The sequence below is a fragment of the Falco biarmicus genome, chromosome 10 (assembly GCF_023638135.1).
Source record: "Falco biarmicus isolate bFalBia1 chromosome 10, bFalBia1.pri, whole genome shotgun sequence".
Taxonomy (NCBI): Eukaryota; Metazoa; Chordata; class Aves; order Falconiformes; family Falconidae; genus Falco; species Falco biarmicus.
Genome location: NC_079297.1, coordinates 37,423,068 through 37,442,624, shown reverse-complemented (window position 1 = coordinate 37,442,624; position 19,557 = coordinate 37,423,068). Strand labels below are relative to the sequence as shown.

The following is a 19,557-nucleotide window of genomic DNA, read 5'->3' as shown; positions in this document are numbered from 1 at the left end:
AGCACTGCTAGAATACTTACCGACTGGATGTACAGTTCTCTGGAGCCTGCTGCAGGTGGGGCATGCTTCACAGCAGCCAGAAAGCTGCCATAACTACTCTGGCATTGAATTTGCCATTGGCTATTACCAAACTTAGGCTCCTGGGTTTTGGTGTGTATCTGGGTTTGTTCTCGGTGTATGTGTGTTAGTACTGCTTATCTTCCCAGGTCCTGTCTGCTCCTAGAAGCTGTCTGCTTGGAAAGCCTGGATATCATTTTTGTTGATAACTGTGGTTTCCCCGCAGGCTGGAGCAATAGTCTTTTTGCCCCTTAGTTCCCCTATTGCTGGAGTTGTGTGCAGAGCAGGGAGCCGGCGAAGAAGAGTGGGGCAGGATTTGGGTTGCTGCTTGATTTCCATCAGTTGTCTTGTTGATGCTGCAAAAGATGCATCCAGAGTCCAGTCTATTCCACCTGCTAATATTTTCAACTCTTTCTCCAGTTTAAGAGTTTTTCTCTTTACAGCCTCAGATGTATATTTTTATTTGTGAACGGAGCAGCCTGAGAGCTGGGGATGTGGTTTACCGCCAAAGAGTAGGGTGAGTGTGAAGAAAGGGCTGTTGGGAATGCCTTATGTTGTGTGTCAGTAAGAGTTTCAGATAGGAGGAAGAAAGCTGGGAAATGAAGAGCTGAGCTGCTGGCATACCTTAGCTTGTCTTTGCTTGGAAAGCCCACCACGTTTGGAAAATAATTGCAAGGAGTCACTACCTGACTGGTCATTTAGGTGATGAACGCATCTTCAAAATGTCATTCTTCTAAATTAAAGGCGTCTGCACAGGGTTGTCATTTTTGGAATAAGACCCCTTGTGAACACGCCTGACTACATCAAGACTTCTCATGAGATCAGAAACTCAATGAGCTCATGCATTGCCCAACAGGAAGAGTGAAATTCCCCACCCTGCATGTTTGTAGAGTTAAAGATGGACTAGAAAACAGAAATGCAGGAAGTGTTGGGTCTGGGTTTTTATTTTTAACTTCCAGTCCCACGTTACATCTACAAGACCATCAGATCTGTATGGCAAGGTGCCACGTGTGTGTGGTCATCTGGATATTGAGCATCAGTGCTGAGTACACCAGCTGACCCCTCCCAAGTGCAGTCACACTTAAAATGTTCTGGAGCAAACATAGCTGAAGTGCTCAGAATGAAGCTGTGAGAGAAGCAGAAGCGGGACATATTTTTTCCTTGTATTATAAAGTTAAAGCAAAGTATGTGGTCTCATTTTTGACTTCACGTTATTTCTTGAAATATCGGTACCTATCATGCTGGTAAGAGATTTGGGGGAGTTCATTTTATTCCGGTCCTTGCTTTTGTACTGCATGGTAATAGATTAGTAATAGATACATGTAGGACAATATGTGCAAAACCATTATGTTTCTGTAAAGTGATGGTGTTAATCACTCCAGTGTCCTGTAAAAGCTGTTGTGGGCGTTTAGACAGGATACTTTTTTGCTCTCAGACCACTTCAGGGCACTGTGGGGGAACAGCTAAGTGACTGCTTAGGGCAGGACCCAGGACGTTACTTGGTGTAAGGACAGCAGGAAGTATCAGATCAGTTGCAGGATGGGTTATTTCCATGCCCAAAGCCCATTTTAGATGTTTGAAGCTTACTGACTCGGTATATGCATCAGCAAACGTCTGTGGCAGGCCGTCACGTGTGTTCAACCTACCTGTGTGTGTATATCTATAATTTGAAATGTGTAAAGCAGAGGACACACAGTTGCATTGCCTGCTTACCTAAAGACACTGAATACACGCTGTATACAAAGTAAAAATTGACTTTTTTTTTGGCATAACAGTCTTTCTAAAGGTAAGACATACCTAAAAAACATGAGTCAGTTCCCTACATGCCATTGTCTCATACGCAGCAGTAGAAGGCCACCTCTTTGTGACAACCTGAGAGAAACAGATGTTTTATCACCTTTGCTCACTGTGAGTAGTACCTTACTCACCATAACCACCCGTTCAGATCAGTCAGGCTATTTGTGGAGTACAGCATTGTTCACTGTGTGCGAGATTATCAGAGATTGGTCCCTATTAAAAAAGATTTCTCTTGCGCTAGAATGTTTCCAATGGGATCACTTCATTTATTCAGGGAACATTTGTAAAAAAGACTCCTTGCTGTAAACGCGTTGTGAATTCAATGGAGCAGCATCCACTTGTGGCAGCTTAGGAACCACCGATTTGCTCTTAATATAGGTAAAGGGACTCAAGCTGTCCTGGGTAAAAAAGCTGGGTGGGTTTTATAGTGCACTGTGGTTCCAGCTTTCACCAAAGCAGGGTCTGAACCCCGATGCTTTGTGAAAATACTCGTATATTCATGTTTTTCTGCTTTTGCTGAAATGCTGTACCTGCTTTGCATTTGATGAAGGATTAAATAAATTACATCTGCCAGTATGGCGCTCTGATAACTGATGTGCTGCTCTTTGGAAGAAGCTGCATTTATAGTTACTGGTTTATTTGCTTTGATGAAGATGCCTCATTTTGTTGGTTCCTGCTGTGTTTGATTGAGCTGAGTGGTCTGATCAAGCAAAGTTGCTGTGAAATTTTCTTCTGCTTTGGTAAGTCAGCTCAGTGCACAGAGCTGGTGGGATGTCAAGGCGACGTGATTTTGTGAAGCTGGAGCTCTGTTTTGTGTGAATGTCATGTAAGGACTGTGAGGTGAGGTGAGGGAAGAAGCGGGAAGCTCTTTTCTCATAGTGCAAATCCTAGCAGTGAATTAAAGACCAGATACTGCTCTTCAGTGCCTTGCTGTAGCTCACTGGTGACTCAGGACCAAAGAGGAGCTTTTGCCAGCTGAGTGACTGGAAGTTTATTACTCCCAGACAGAGACCACAATATTAATAACCACCTGCTGTTTGACCCAGCAGAAATTCAGCTATTGGATGAACACCTAGTGCTTTTCACAGTTCGGGTATTTTTAATTTTTGTAACATAATTCCTATGAAATGAATAAAAGAATATTCATTTATAGCCTGTGCAGTGCAAAATGGAGTAGTCAGAGTGTGGGGTCAAATCCTCAGTCAAGCTGAGTAACTTTGTTGGAGTGCTCGCTTGGAAAGGCACAGGTGACTGCATGTTCGCTTTTGCTTTGCGTCCTTTGTGGTGGGGCATGACCGGGTCTGGCCTGGTTGCAGAGCTTCTCATGGGCCACCTGAAGGTGCCTGCAGTTCCTTCGTGTCTCAGTAGTGCTTGTCCATCTAGAGAGGTGCACAACAGGGGAATTTCCTATTTTGGTTTCTTGGAGGAACCTACCAATTGACATTAAGCTGTTGTGAAGGATAAATATTTGCAGTCATGACAGATTTTTCTGATTTGATTCTGTCACTTCAAAGTTATTTTTAATGCATGTTCATAAGCTTAACTGTGCCTCACCACACGCCATAAGCTAATGTGTACTATTTCCTTGCTGATTAAATTGCAGTGATCTTTTTTGTTTAGAAGCAGAAAATTTTGATTTGCAAGAGTTGAGAGGCAGTAATTAGAAATTTCTGATGCTTTTTATGCAGGGTACTATAGCACTAAACTTTCTCAGTCTTGAGCTTTCTCTTTGTTCCAGTTAATGTATCTACATAGGTATTTTTTCTTCCTGTGAATAATATTTTTTAAAAATATAAATTTTCCAATCATTGTCCATTTATATAATTGGCACAGATAGAATAATTACATGGGCAGGCAGAGCTACAGAGTTATAAATCTTTCCCAGTGACAGTGTCTTGAAATAGCAGTCAGGATATCATCACCGCAGCTTAATATTGTCAGTAGATTTTGCTGCCTTTCTGTGAGGATATCAGTATTGTGTTGAATCCATGCAGGTGTGTATGCATATACATGTGTTGGGGTGTGTGCGTGTATACATGTATGCAGTTGTGGAGAGCTTGTATTTAATTATGATGGATCCTTCTGTCGCGGAACCGTTAGGGTATGGTGGATGTTACCAGATAGAGATCTAAGCAGAACCCCAGTCTCTGCCTACTTTTTTGTCTGACTTCCTCCACTGTGTGACACCTTCATTGTACTGTCGGTGTCAGCTGTTACCCAGAGCGCTTTAGGTGGGAGATGAAGGCCTCGACTGTGAAGACTGTGATGGTGTAAGGCCAGCTGGTCCTGCCTGCAGATCTGGATAGGCTGGGTGCAGATGGCACTGAACGCGTTTCAGCCGTGTTCACTGGTGCTTTTTTCAGATTTGTCTTTCCCCAAGCACCGTCTCGATGCCATGGTCTTGCAAAGCAGCGATTGCCGTGCTCTGGTCCTAAGTTTGTAATGCGGATGTGGCCCTCCTAGGTCATGTTTAGCTATCCCAGGCCCATTTGACATCCCTGGAAATCCTGACCTGGGGTTCACCAGCTGTGAACTCAAAGATTTGAAGCCTGATTTGATTGATTTCACCAGCAGGTCCTTGGTCAGCCAACTTCTTGTCTCTCCCCACAGGGAAGCACTTTGCTTGCGCTGTCTCCTGTTGTCAGACCCTAAACTGAATAATGGCAGTCTGTGAAGTCAGACCACTTGGAAAAGCCATAAAATGCCAGACCAGGAGTAGCAGGCATGAGGACTGCACAGGTCTTGCATTCCACTTGCTGTGGTCACCTGCAGATCACTAAGAACTGCAGAGAAAGGGCATTTGTGTTACCCTTCCTTCACCACCGTGTTCCAGCTATGGGACATAACTGTGAATGCAAAACCAGCTCATGGTCTGTTTTTGCATTCGCTGGTGAACACTCTGCGTAATACAACCAAGAATACTCCATAAGCCAACCTGGCTTGGATGTAAGTGTCGCTTCTGGTTCCCTGTCCTCTTGGGGTGATCTCCCCTTCTTGCCCATGCTGCCAACTGGGCCATCGATGGGACAAGTCTGGAGACTCAGCCCCAGGGAATTTCTGTGTCACTGATGGCACAGCTGCAGAAGTGGATTTTCTTGGCAGGAGAGGCTGTAACAGGTGTGGTTTCAGAGAAGAAATCCTTTGGCAAGGCATTACATTGCCATTTTAAAATGGCCTGTTCTGTCAGAACACTTCTTCCAAGAACCCTTGCTTGCTGTAGATTTAGAAATATGCCCTTTGATGCAGGGAGCAGGCTTGGGGATGGAGTCCCTTCCTTTGGGTGTCCACCCTTTCAAGGGGAAGTCTGTTTCCTAAATGACAGGATTCAAGCCCGATTGTCTTCACTCTTATCAGAGTTAGCTGCCACATGTTGTACTCCTGATCCTCCGGCACGTTACAGCACTCTCCTGGCTGGACACTGGTGGTTCTCCTGGTTGTGAGTCATTCCCTCCTTGCTGTGCAGCTGCTGTGCTTAACCACAGGAGCACAGTTTAGAACCAGAAGCCAATGAAACACATGATACTCAGCTATCTGTAGCATGAAATGGTATGTTAGCTCTTCAAAGACAGCCTGGAGCCTCATGGTTGTCCTCTTGAACAGATCTTGCTTTCTGCTAAACATAAAAAAACATTGTGTAAATGGCCTCACTTGCAACAAAGTCAGTTCACCACTTGCGAATCTGGCTCCACGCATCTGGTATGTTCTTTACCAGCAGAGATAATGGTATTTAAAATGACCTTTACTGAGGTTTTTGACTCAGCTGTTTCTCACTGCATCTGGCTCTGTTATTGGCTTTCTTACCATTCCTATAACATCTTTTTCTTCTTGGGAGCTGTTTTAAAAGCAAAACCTTTTAGATCTGGAAGCATTAAAGCAAAAGGGTTCATGAACAGGGAACAGAATAGACTGTTTCTGCCTCTGGTTGCTTATAGCTGGATTCAAAAGAAGCTGACACATCGGTCATGTTTTATGTGGTCCCATGGTTCTGGCTTCATTTTGAGCTACAATACACCACGTTTGTGTAAAAGGTCATAATGAAAAGAAGAGTGTTGGAAGAAATGACATTGTTTACTTTTTCTGGGTGTTCCTTCCTAGTTAAATGAAGCACCTTATGCTTATGTAGTTCCAGATAATAAGCTCATCTTTGAACAGTTTCTGAAAGGCTGGATAAATTTGTCTTTTGCTGGAATTCTTTAAATCTGTGTAAGTCCTACCAAGAAAAGCCTTTTTGTGCCATTTCATTCTTAGTGGTCCTGGTTTCTTATCAGATGTCCTCTGTAGTATGTGACTATACTCAGAACAAAATGTATTGGCACCAAGCACTAAGTGTGAATCTGAAAATGGACCAAAGCTGTGGATGCAGTTGAAATTTTTGCAAATGAGTGACTGGATTTGAAACAAACCCCTTCCAAAGGTGGGGAGATTTGTTGTTTCATGGAAGTAGATGCTGATACTGCTGAGAAGGCAAGGTCACGACTTAACAAACAACACTTTTTTCATTCTCCCTTCTTAATTACAGGAGTCAGTCAGGGTTCAGCTCTTGCATGTTAGGCCACAAGGAAAAATAATTTCCTTTTCATCCCTTTTACTGGCTTTTTCTCCACTAGTATAAAACTAAGGGGTGAATTTTTTTCCTACCTGTTTTAATAATTGAAGTTACAACAAACAGTTCAGGATTGCATGTAATAACAATAGCTCAGTGTGTTCAGAAAGTTTACTTTGCCCTGTAGCAGCCTGTACGTGTTCCACCATATGGAGCTTTTCAGTCTATACCTCCTGTTGTGCTTTGTAGCTGCTGGGAGCAGAGGGAGGGCGCTTGGGTGGGTAAGCAGCACCCTTGTCCTGCTTTCACTCTGTGCTGGGGAGCAGTGGGCTCCAAAATGGGTCCCAGTAGCCTTTGCCCTGATTTCCAACAGGCTGAGCACTCAGTTTGCCTGGTTTAGTGCCCCGTTTGCCGTGGCTCGCTGACCTTGTCCAGCCATGGCCATTTTCCTCCGGTTCTTAACCCGGCAGCTCCTGGGGCTACCAGTTCTCCTCTTTCCTGCTGGCAGCAGTTGCGTAGTTGGAGTTTTGCCCATCTACTTTTCCTGTTTCCCCCCAATGGGGCTGATCTTTGTGGGGCGGCGTTGCTCTGGCAGCACAGTCCTGCTCCCTGTGAATTAACTCCCCTGCTGCAATTCCTTCAGCCTGGGCCGTGCTGCAGAGGTTTCTGTGCGTGTGAGTCCTCACTGGGTGCACAGTACCTTCCAGCTTGGCTGAAGAGCTTTGATGGTTTTTGTGAACATGAAACTGTGCCTTGGTTCACAGTTCTGTGGTGTCTTTTACTTTACAAAGACAAGCTCTTCCCTATTCTTTTCTTCTCTGCAGATTTTTTCTTGAAGGCAGGCGGCAAGACTTCTTCTTGCAGCTTTTGTTTATTAAACTGAGGAAAAAGAGCAACCTCCCAAAACCAAAGCATTGTCATTTATTGACAGCATAGCAGTGATACAGGTAAACTGGGTGTGAAGCACAAATCCTGTCCTGACTACGTAGTGTCACTTGGGAATTTGATTACAATAGTGCACATTTCACGCAGCGGTACTGCCTCAGTGCCCTAGCCCTGGGAAACCTTCTGTTACTGGACGCTCACCAAGTTGTAAATGGAGAGTTTGGAAGCAGCCATCAGATGTGGCAAGATTTATAAACACACATTAGCAATCTTCTTGCTTCTTCCTGGATCATGGGACCTAATCACATATTTGGAAAAAGGGTTACATTTTCTCCTAAACTAGGGCCCAAAGGCCCAGACCTACCTGTACTTTCTAGCAGGCTTATTTCTCATAGCAGAGATCCCAGAAACAGGCACAGAGAATGTAAAAAAGGTATTTCCAAGGTTAGCTTGTTAGCCAGAAACATCCTGAGAAGAGTAATTTGCCTAGAGGGATGGGTGGTGAACATATGCTTGCTGCCATTTGAGGTTTCTCTATTATTTTCTAATAGCTTTTATTTTCATGTGCTCTTCTGGCTAGCTGTCTTTGCATGCCTCTGACTTCTGGGATCCTGGATTCTTTGAACTGCAAGAAATACTGGATGTAATTCTTTCACTCTCTCTTTCTTAAAAAAAAGGTATCTTCAAGTGTCTCTCTGTGAATCTCCAAAATGGTACCTCTCTGATCTGATTAGATTTCATGATGTGATTCCATTGCTGCTAGTGCATAACGCCTTGCATTTTCTCACTTTTCTACCCTGTTACTATAGTATTTTACTGCTTAGGTGCAGTGGAGCCCTGTGAAGGCAGGAAGATACGGCTCTTCCGAAAGTCGGTTCTGTAGCAAAATAGTGAAGCATCACATGCACTGATAATGGTAGTGGCAGGGAATTTCCTGTGTTGTGTAACAGATGTTAACACTGCAAATCAGCCAAGTTCTGAATTTGTGTTCTTTCAGGCGACTGCGTACACAGAAAAGCCTGCAGTCACCTTTTCAGGCAAGGTTATGAGATCGGTGCTGTTGTTAACTCTATTATGCTTCAAGAATGAAACTGCTGCAATTTAGAAAGGTTACTTTCTTTACACAAGCTAAATTGATGATAGTGGCAGCATTGCTAGTGAAAAGCAGCATCCCATTAAAGCTGTACTTTGCATAAAGCAGCAAGCATGCCTCAGTACTGTCAATAACTCACCTGCTGTGGCCCTATTCATTTGCAGACAGAAAAGGGTGATATTTAGGCAAAGGACACTCTTTAGCATGTAGGATTTCTAGCATAATAAAGGAGGGTTGGCATATCTCCAGCCTGCTCCCTCTGACCTGTGGCTTCCTCAAAAGCAAAGCTGTGAGGGTTTCGGTGTGAGAGCCGTAGACCCTTCCTGGAGGAGCTCGCTCTCAGAGGAGCCAGGAGTGTGTGGCCAGATGGTGCCATGCTGCAACGTCTGCATGCTGATTTCCTCGTCACTGGTGTAAATCAGGAGTGACCTCAGTGAAGCCACAGAAGCAGGCTGTTATCACACAACTGAGAGAAACAGGACTAAATGAAAGAATTGGGATAAATTATACTTCTTGTGTGAAATGCTGTTACTGCTGAAGTTTTTGGCAGATCTTTACTTGATTTCTGTGACCTCTGTTTTGTATTTGTGGTTGTCTTGATGTATCTGAATGTCAAATAAAAACTGCAGTAGCCACTTTAAATACAGGAGAGGCTTGAGAGGAGTGTATGGAATTAGGGAAACAGCAGGAGATTGGTTTGGCTGCCGTATTGGTAAAGCCACTGACATAACCTATAGAATTGTCTTACCCCATACCAACACAGCAGGTATTTTCTGAAAGAAGTAAATGGTAGTTTCTACACTTTCTTTTTTATATGGCACGATAGGGACCTGGTTAAAACTTGGCCTTATTTACAGAGCATCTTGGAAGCAGTTTTAAGATAATAGATGAATTAATTACACTTGTTTGGAAAAAATAGCTTTAGTTTGAGAATGGCATGAGAAGTTGTAGCATGAAAGATATTGTAAGACTGTTTGAGAACAGCAATTTAGAATGAAAAGTTTTTTCTTTGTTCTGGATATAAAATGGTCTGATCTGCTGCATACTAGAAACCAAGGGCTTGCCTGTGTCATTCCCGAATGGGCAGTTGTGAAAATGTGCAATTAATGCAGAGTCTGGAAGCAGTGAGAAAGCATGGCTAGGTGTACACCAGAAAGCAATTCTTCCTCTGTCTCCTCACTGAATGGAAAAGCAGCACTGTAGAGCCCAGCATGTTTCTTTTGTGTCAGTATGTGTGTATTTGCACCCTGCAACCACAGAAAAATGCAAAGCCCAAATCTCTTTCACCTCAATAACATTTCAAGAGGATTCCAGGTCTAAAATGAGAAAGAAAAAAATAAGTTGTTTCTGGTTTGTTTGCTTTGATTTGTTTATTTTAGAACTAGAAATGCATTGTGCAGACTGTGCAATCACGGGAAGGCCTGGTAGGCTCGGCTGTGCTAAGCTGTCCTTGTCAGAGCCACTGGAGAAGACCTCATGGCATCTCCGCACAGGGCTGCATTGGGATGGCCAAATGCTGCTCGCCGGGATGGAGGGGGTCTCCCCCGGCAGTGCCTGCGTCCTGCTGCCTGGCCAGAAGAGGGTTAAGGGCTGCCCGCCTGCTTTGTGATCCAGAGAGGTTTGAAGGAAAAAGGTGTGCCTTTTTTTTGCAGGAAATCAGAAGACACAAATGGAGATGCCTTTGGGCCTTTGCTACTTCGGTCACAGGAAAAAGCAGTTTTTTATGTTTCTTGGGCATTGTCTTTGGCCGAGTAAGTCATGCCCAGAGGAAGATGGCCAGTGGAGACTTTGAGGCGGGAGCACGCTGAGATTTTCCTGGGCAGGTTAACAAGCTCTTCCCAACTTGTAGTGTCTTTGAAAGCAGCTTTGCTGCTGGCCCACGAGCTGCTGGGAGCTGAACCTACTTGCATAACCCAGGTGCCAGCTCAGTTGTTTTCTAATTGTAAATGGATCAGGCCGCTGATTTGTTGCAAGCATCTGAATTTGGAGGGATATTAAGTGTGAGAGTCTGCTCTAAGATCTGGGTTTACATTGTTAATTTAGCAACACAAAGCTGTGTGGCTACGTGGCCTTTTTCTAACAGCATTTTATAGTGGTCATTTTGACTGTTGTCTTTTTTTTTTTTTTTTTTTTAAGATTAAGGTGTTTTGCCTGCTTTTTAGGAAAGCAAACAGTTCAGCCAGACTTCTAAAGAAAATCACCTGGTATGAGCTTTGGGACCCAGATGTACTTTTCTAAGTACAGGAAGGAAGCTGTTACTTGGCAGAAATGGAGCTTAAACAAGAAAGAGACAGCGGGAATGTGATTACCTGGCATGTGGAAAACAACTTTCAAGCAAGTTTCTTTAAGATCAAGAAGTGTTAAGGCTGATCCTGTCTGCACTGACCCCAAGCAAGTCACCAGTGACCCAAGTCCAGCCGAGTTGTATGAGCTCGCAAGGGAGCAACCACATACCAGTTTGCAGATGTGAGTTTTGTTACTGCTTTAATCCTGAACTAGGCTGTGTAAGGAAGAGGCAGGACATCTTAGAAGGGAGGTATAAAAGCTTTCTTCTGGAAAGAAATCTGAGGATTTCCTCGTTTTGGTGTGGCGGAGATGGCAGAGGTAGATGTGCCCTTGCTCACAAATGATGCAGCAGCAGCAGCAGTTCCCCTCTCTGGATTGTCATACCTTGCATGGAACCAAGGGCAGACCACAGTCCAAAACTGTGAGGAGCCTCCAGGTTGCTGTGACATTTAGTGGCTCAGTACAGAGAAGGGGTTGCTTAGAGCTGCCTCCGCATCTACCTGTTCAAAAATTCCCCACCCTCTCTCAGAAGCAACTGCTGGCCGTGGCACTGTTGGATTTGCTGGTGCTGCTGCAAATGCCAAACAGCCTGAGCAGGTGCTGAAAGACTGACTTATCTTTGTAGCACTAGGTGATGAAAATGCAGAAGTTATGAACAAGGGAAACACAGGACTGTAAGGGACCCACAGAGAACATCCAGTTTCTTTCCCAAGACAAAACTGTTCCTGGCAGCTCCTTGTCTCACGTGCCCACAAAAATCCCCTGTGCCTTCACAGCTAGCATGGCCTCAGGGTGTCCTTCCCAGCCAGTAGCCTGCCTGCATCCCCTTGTCCCAGTGGAGACCCCAGACCCCTTGCAATGCCAGTTGCTTGTGAGCCTTTCTCTTAAATTCATCCCAGTTTTCTTTTTTGGCTTGTAATACCCAACCACAGAGGGCTCTTTAATAACTGTCTGAAAGTGAGATACGCACTTTTATCTGAACACTGGCTCCCAGACCCCAAATGCACTGGATGGATTTACTGTGTCCCCTGCCTAGACCAACTGTGGTACCTGTAGTAAAAAAATGTTACTTCTCACTCTCTGTCATTTACTGCCAGAATTTACTGCAGGATTTCTCTGCCCTCTTAAATGAGGCTGGACTTCTTTCTGCACACAGTGTGCACCTCATATGGTTCCTCCCCTGTTGGGTTACCCCAAGACATGTAGGCAGCGTCTCTGGGTGCCCTGGTTCTTCCAGTCCCCTGTGGCAGAGGGGCTGCAGCCTCCTGGCCTCTGCATCACTCCTTGCATGGGAGTGCGTATCACTTCCTCCAAGGTGGTGGTGTTAGGATCCAGCAATGTTCATGCTGCCTGGCACATGAGCACTGCCTCCCACAAGGACTTCAACAGTTTCCTACAGCGACACTGTCTCTGATAGCTGAAATGTCTAGTAAAAGATCTTCATTTCTCAGCAGATGCTGTGGCTTCAGCAAACTATGGACTGTCAGGTCTCGAAGGTGGTGTTTATGCATACATTTTAATCCTTATTTGCACTGTACTTTGAAGGTGTAAAATACCACAGAAATGCTGGTTTCTTATTGTTACAACTGGCATTTTAGTGTTCCATCATTTTGAATATCAGTTATTCATGAGAAATCCGTGCAACTAGTAGTTCTTCCAAAGCTTTTTAGTTCGTATTGTTTGCGGTCACATCATGCCAGATGTCTTGGAGGAATCTGATCTCAAACAAACCCAGACAAGTCACTGTAAAACTGTATACAAAAAGACACAGGTTGATATACTGCAGCTGGTTGCACCAGCAGATACAGATGTTATTTGCAAAACTCTTCCTTCACTGTGAGAGCGTGAGGGCCAGGGAAGAACACATGCTGGGGAGAACAGCAGCAACACAAATAGCCTTGGCTTTGGCTGAGGTGTGTGTTTTGTGCTTATCACTTAATTTAGCAGTATCAGGAAAACCCGTGAAGGAAAAACCTGTGGATATTTTGCAGATGCAGAGTGATGTAGGAAGAAGCAGGGCTGTAATTAAACATGCTTGCCTACTGAAGTATGTGTACAATTGCTGTAGAATACTATAACTAGCAACATCTATTGGACTGTTTTCAAAGCTAAAGCAGTGATACTATGCTAGTGTGGCTGATGTCTATGCCTGTGCCTGGCAAACCTGCCTCTGCATGGCAGGTTTAGGTTCTGCGCAGCTTAGGAAATGATGCTTTTACTGTGCTCATCTGCATCAGCTGAGAAATCTTTGTCAAACTCAAACGTGTCTGAGCCCTGCGCAGAATGCACCGAGTGATTTCCACCAGCAGCAGCCCACTGTTGTAAAGATTTACTTTATTGCTTACAGATTAATTACAGAAAAAAGTGAACTGTTTGTTGTTTTTTTTCTTCCGATCGCACAGTGATTCTGTATGCCAAGAAGCTACTAAAAAGAAACAGAGTGTGAGAGATTATGTGTGACAGGAAGGGAGCCTGTCACAGAGTTGCACGTTATTTATTGCTGGTGTGCTTTGGTAAGTGGCTGCAACTGGCTCTAATTTTCTCGGTGCTGCCCAGCTGCTTTGATCAGCAATGAAACTGTTAACAGCACTGACAAATTATTGTCGATGGGCATTGCAGTTTAAACTTCCCCTGACAAACAGTGGCAGATCACACCTGTCAGGGCTACTGTTTAAGGCTTTCTTAGGATATATTGCTGGGTTGAATCATGCTGTGCTTCTTTTCAGGGTTTTTTTTGGGGTTAGAGAGCTGCTCTGGTTTTCTGAGCGAGAGCTGGGATCAGACAGCGTGCTGGCAGCGTGTGGGAGGTGTGTTCCATTGCCCATGTGCCCCTGGAGCAGAGGCTTTGCGTGCAGGTGTCTTCTCTGGGTCCTGCTGATCTGCAGCTTGGAGGAGTGTGGCATCCAGGAGGGGACGGGAAAGCTTCTGTGCCTGTAGCAAGCAGCGAGGATCTGGGGAGGATCTGGGGAAGGGGCGGTTGCTCTGAGCACAGGTGTCATGAGGGAGAGGAGAGTGGATGCTGTCTGAGAACACTGAGCACTGCGGTGAGTGTCCTTTTCTCCTCCTTCCCTGAGACTGATCCCAGCCATCCTTCTTACTTTCCTATAGCTCTCTAAAATCCTCCCTTTGCGTAGACTCTTTCTTTATGCCTTTCAGCCTCTCCTTTTTTACCTAGCCTCCTATTCTCCCCTCTCATTCCCCTCCTTTCAGTCTTCCCGTCTTTATTTCCTGTGCCTCTGAGGCTGGACGCAGTGTCATGCAAATGCAGTGGGTTCTTTGAACATGTGTAGCCTTATGTTTTGGGAACTGTTGACTGGCAGGAATTGTCTATAATGGATTTAGTAGTACCTGAAGACCCTAGTGGCATTTTTGCCTGTCTGCTCAAAAACACCAGCACTCAGCTCCCTTGAGGCTTGAAATCTGCTAGGAGCAGCTATGGCAGTGGCATTCTGTCATTTGCTTCATCAGCTGACATTTTTGGGAATTTTGTCTGACAAAACGACGTTGGCCATTTCACCGCCCTCTGCTGCTGAACAACTTTGGTAACTTCTCACCTCCTAAAGGGATGGAGTCCCCTAGATATAACTGGCTTTATTAGAGCAAGCCCACATGAAAGCATGCAGCCTCCTTATGTTGTTGTTGTTGTTATTATTCAGTGGTCTGTATTGATTTGTAGTGTATTTTATTCAGCTCAACCCCTGATCAGCCCAGTTCTATTTTGTGTCTAGATTGCATGTAGAATTAGGAGTTTTAGTAGAGATTTCAAGATCAGGAGCAAATCCTCTACAAAATTAGGCTTTGCCTATGTAAACAAATTGCGCTACTTTCAACTTCCATTCTGTAACATTGATATAACCTGCCCCTGATGTGAATTCAGGTATGCCAGCATGGACATGCTTATACCAGCATAGCTTGCTTCCCCGTGGGAAAGGAGAACAAGCTATTCCAGTATAGAGCACTTTTATTTGGCTCTGACTACATCCACGCTTTCATTGTATTGGCAGAAATATACCAGCAAATAATACTTGCAATTTTACATGGGTAACTGGTACAAAATCATGTATAGAACAAGTCTTGGGCTGCAGACTGCCTCAATAACTCCTTCATGAGTGAGTGCTGAATATGCCACGTATTTATAATCTTGTCTTTGTAACTAGAGGTACAGTGGAAAAGACTTAGTGTTACTGGCATTATGTATTCACAATTAAGAAACTAAGAACTGGTCAGTGTGTTGGCTCTAAAGTTGTGACTGTGAGTCATGGCTGTAGTTTATTTTTAAATAAAGTACGTAAGACTTTATTCACTTTCAGATTGGTTGCTGACCTTTGTTTTTATTTGCAGCATATTGGCAATGTAGGAGGGCCGTGGCAGAGATGCAAGTTCCAGTAGTGCTTACTTGGAAGTGCCTTTGAGCTGGCAGGGAAACACAGAGGTGTTCCAGCAATGCTGGAAGTCTAGGTCCTGAAAAGCCGCTTGTGCCGGTGAAAAGTGAGTGCCTGGTGGCTGTGGAATACTTGGTATTTGTATTTGTGGTCATCTACCTCGGTCCTCAGCGGGCCAGAGCAGTCCAGAGATCAAGGGGCAACAGGCACAGGGAGAAACTTTAAAAAATTCCAGTCAGATACTATTATCCAGATATCATGGTTTATTGATGTTTTTTTTCCCACTACTGCTGCTAATCGAGGTGATCAGTACGTGTCTTGTAGCAAGAACCGTGTAGGAAAGACTCCTGGTGTTCGCAGGCAAAGGAGAAGCACGTTTGTCATGGGAAACCCTTCACGTTCAGAGTGCTGGGGGAGGGCAGAGCCCCCAACAGACTGGGGTCTCCTGGAGGGGAACTGTCTTAAATTGCGCATGGCTGACAGGTGTCTGGAAACATGGGACCTAACTAAAATCTGTAGATTTTCTTCTACCACAGAGTAAAAGAATGGATATGACCCTTTTCTTCTGCAAGATAGGAAGTTATTTTAAGGCAGGTGATGGCGAGGTGAAGCAGTCTGTGGGGAGGAGAAGCTGGCGCCATTAGGGGACTGCAAAGCTTGCTAGGAGGAACGCACTTTATTGTGCTGGTGTTTGGCACAGTTATCTTGCCGGGCTGTTGAGGGAAATAAATTTTCACAGAACCTAACAGTTTCCTCCTATGAGTTACTGTCACCTCCGTCTCATTTAATTCCCACCTTTGCTTACTGTGAGTGCCGTTTCAGTGCTGGGAGTACCTTCCATTACCTCCAGACTGAGCACTGCTTTGGAAACAGCTTTCCCGACTGCAAGGGGCTCGTTTCGCAGAGCAGGGAGGAAAACTTCCTTGCCTTTTTTTCCCCAAGCGCGTTGACTCCCATGACTCTGACGATGGTGGCCGAGGTGGCCCCCTCCCCGAGCTGGGCTGGGGCTCTTGCCTGTGGCTGGGGCTGCAGCTGGGTGGTGCCAGGGCTGTCAGGGTGGCACAGGGCAGCAGTCAGTAAAACTGGCGTATTGGTGTCAAGAGCAAGCAGCTGACCTTGGACAAATCTGCCGCTAGGCTGTAACCCAGCCTAGAGTCCAGCTTGCCCTGGCCTTTGCTGCTTCCTTCTAGGAGGAAAGTGATCTGTGTTGGTCCCCTTGCTGGTTTAGATTACTTCTCTCCCTGAGCCGACTCGTGGGTTTTGCCTGCTGTGTTTGCATCGGGTGGGAGCCACAGGCTGTCAACAGCAGATCTTTCTCCTCAAAAGGTCCAGCAATGTTGGCAGTCCTGGAAGGAGAGGCAGCGGCATCAGACAGGTCCTTGCCTGCAGTTCTTGGCAGCAAAGCTTGCAGTTGGGACGGTTTTCGTGAGATTGACAAATAGAAGCAGTATCGGGTCAGCCCTGCTCCCTCAGGAGTCCACAGAATCCATTGGTGAGCAGCTTTAAAAAGATTCTTTTTATTGTCTCGTCACCTCCACTTTTAACCACATATGAAATTGTTCATTATAAAGCACCCAGTCATCCTTACAGCAATCGCATCACTGATGTCTGTGGTGTTGCGTTGTGAGCTGCGCAGGAGAGAAGTCATTAATATCCATGTTTCTACATTTCCCTAAAGATGAAGAGATGACTGCAGTGGAAGATCAGTTTTGCTGGGAAAGACACTGAGTGAGCTGACCTGATCAAGGAGAAGACATTAAACGTTACGCTCTTTAGTTTTCTCTGCTTCACTCAGACCTTAGCTGGTGTGGTCTATTGCCTTTTAGAAAATATGTTTGGGTCCAAGGACTGCCTGAGACAGTTAGAAACCCAATATGTTTTTTGAGGCAGGGGCAATTATTCATTACGTGTTTGTACAGCTCCTAGCACTTTTGGTTGCTGTGCCAACGGATTGGTAATGGCTGAGCAATAGTATTTATTACTGGCAGCTGGTAATAGCAGTCTGTGTTTATGCTCTGTAGGGGAATTTGGTATGTGCACACAGCTATGGGCTGTTAAAGGTTTTGTACCTTTTAGAAGCACCACAAAATCTGTACAGACCATCTAGCCTTCTGCCATTTTAAGTGTTTTCTTACTTCATTTCAGAGATATTTGTTTATTCCTTCCCTTGTTTCCCTCCCAAACTTTTCAAACCTTTTCCATCTGGACTCTTGTGTTTATAAACGTGTATGGAGCTTGTAGGCAACAACCACTTTCAAGCCTACTATTGTAATACAGACCAGATAGCTGCCAGAAAGCACTGTGGGCCCTCACCACCTCCTGAGGGCATTGCAGGTCTCTCAGATTGCCTCCCTCCTACCTGCTGGATGCCCAGCCCTGTGCTCACCACTGTAGGTCAGCATCACCCTGTGAAGGAGGCCACAGAACTTCCCTGATTTACCCAGGCTGGGCATCTGGTGCAGCACAATTGCTATTGAAGAATTTTCCTTTGTCTTGGTTTGTTTCTCTTGAAAAGTCCTAGCGTGGCAACTCTAACTCCTGTTTTGTAAGACGCACGCAGCTGAAGCCTATCACTTTTTTTCTAGTGTGAAAAAGATGAGCTGGTCAGCCCTGAGCGGGCCTGAAGTCCAGCCTCATAAAAACTGTATGTCACCTTTTAACCATTCTCCTTGCCACTTCCTTTTCGTAGCAGAGATAATGGGAGTGTTTCCTGCTAACTCCTGTCTCTCTGTGATAAATTGCTGTGTTCTTTATTGGAAAGCATTGTATGGCTGCTCATAGTGCTGCGATAAAGAAAATGCTGTGAATTGGCTGCATTGTGTTTGGCTTCCTTTCAGCCAGGGCCAGTCTGGACACCGAGGACCTGATCTTCCTTCTGTGCCAGGCCTCAGCTCATGTTTGTGTGGGAAGCAGGGATTTTTTGTTTGTTTCTTTAAAGCCACCTTTAACACTTTCGATGTTGAGCTGTTGAAAGTCAGTGTGATCTATAAATCTATAGACGGGAGTCTGCAGGTGCCGCTGGTTCTCTCTATCTCCATCTCCTCCCTCCTTTGTGGCAGTGCTGGCGCTGGTGTAGGCATCCTTGCCTTGGTGGTGTGCTGCGTGGTTAGTGCTTTCTTTACCCTCCCCAGCTGGGAACTCCCAGCTCTCCAGGCAGGGGTGCTTCAGACCCCCTTTGTATTTCCAGTGCTTGTAGCAAGGAGGGCTTGCAGCCAAGCAGTACTGTTTTGGTTCAGGTTTGGGGTTTTTTTGCCTGGATCATTCCATTCAGTGACAAAAAAAAAAAAAAGAAAAAGCCAATGTCAGTATAGGATAGCTTTAAAGTGATAAGAAGAGTACTCCTTCTGAATTCCACAGCTTTCAGATTTGTTGCCTTTTGTCAAGAGCTGTATTGTCAGGTTTGCTGCCCAGGAGATTGGGAGCCTGGATTGTCCAGGCCCATAGCTTATGGCTGATAACTAAAAAGGAGTTTTTGTCTGGCTTATGCCCAGCACGCACACGGCTGCATCTGGTAGTGGGACAGTTGTACAAGTAGCAGAATAGTCAGTGACAAAAATATTGGGATAGTAGTATTTGAACAGGTAGGAGAAGATCAGCAAAGACAAATGCACGGTTAAATTTGTATGTCAAAGGTGTATCCGTTCACCTGCATGCCTAAAGCTCCCTCCAGCTGAATGAAAGGAAGGCACCAGTGCAAAGCCTTTGACACCATCTCCCACAGCATTCCCCTGGAGAAGCTGGCTGCTCACGGCTTGGGTGGGCATACACCGAGCTGGGTAAAAAACTGGTTGGCCGGTGGAGCTAAAAAAGAGACACGGTGAATGGAGCCACATCCCACCGGTGGCCAGTCACAAGTGGTGTTCCCCAGGGCTCAGTACTGGGGCCGGTTCTGTTGAACATCTTTATCGACGACCTGGACAAGGGGATCGAGTGCACCCTCGGTCAGTTTGCAGATGACACCAAGCAAGGGAGGAGTGTTGATCCGCTGGAGGGCAGGAGGCTCTGCAGAGGGGCCTGGGCAGGCTGGACTGATGGGCCTCCACTGGAAAAGGACCTTGGGGTGTTGGCTGACAGCAGTCGGCTGCGGTGCTGGAGCCAGCAGTGTGCCCAGACAGCCAAGAAGGCCAACAGCACCCTGGCTCGTATCTGAAACTGTGGCCAGCGGGACCAGGGCAGTCATCATCCCCCTGCACTCAGCACCGGTGAGGCCGCACCTCGGATCCTGTGTTCTGGTTTGGGCCCCGCACTAGAAGAAAGACACTGGAGCGTGTCCAGAGACGGACAACGGAGCTGGGGAAGGGGCTGGAGCACCAGTCCTAGGAGGAGCAGCTGAGGGAACCGGGGCTGTTCAGCCTGGAGAGGAGGAGGCTGGGGGGGACCTTCTTGCTTTCTCCAGCTGCCTGAAAGCAGGTTGTAGAGAGGTGGGGGTCAGTCTCTTCTCCCAAGGAACAGGCCATGGGACAAGAGGAAACGGCCTCGAGTTGTGCCAGGGGAGGTTGAGATTGGGGATTAGG

The 19,557-nt window shown here is 45.7% G+C and overlaps 1 protein-coding gene across 4 annotated transcripts in view; it reads left to right on the top strand.

Annotated features, from left to right (window-relative positions):
• OSBPL5 (oxysterol binding protein like 5) overlaps positions 1-19,557 on the top strand; it is a 182,317-nt gene that overhangs the window by 85,359 nt on the left and 77,401 nt on the right. Inside the window, exon 1 of one of the 4 annotated variants that reach the window (XM_056354278.1) lies at positions 16,516-16,535. The exons of the other annotated variants lie outside the window; for them this stretch is intronic. The gene's annotated coding sequence lies outside the window, so the exon portion shown is untranslated. Of the gene's footprint in view, positions 1-16,515; positions 16,536-19,557 lie in introns of those variants that run through there. 4 annotated transcript variants of the gene reach the window in all.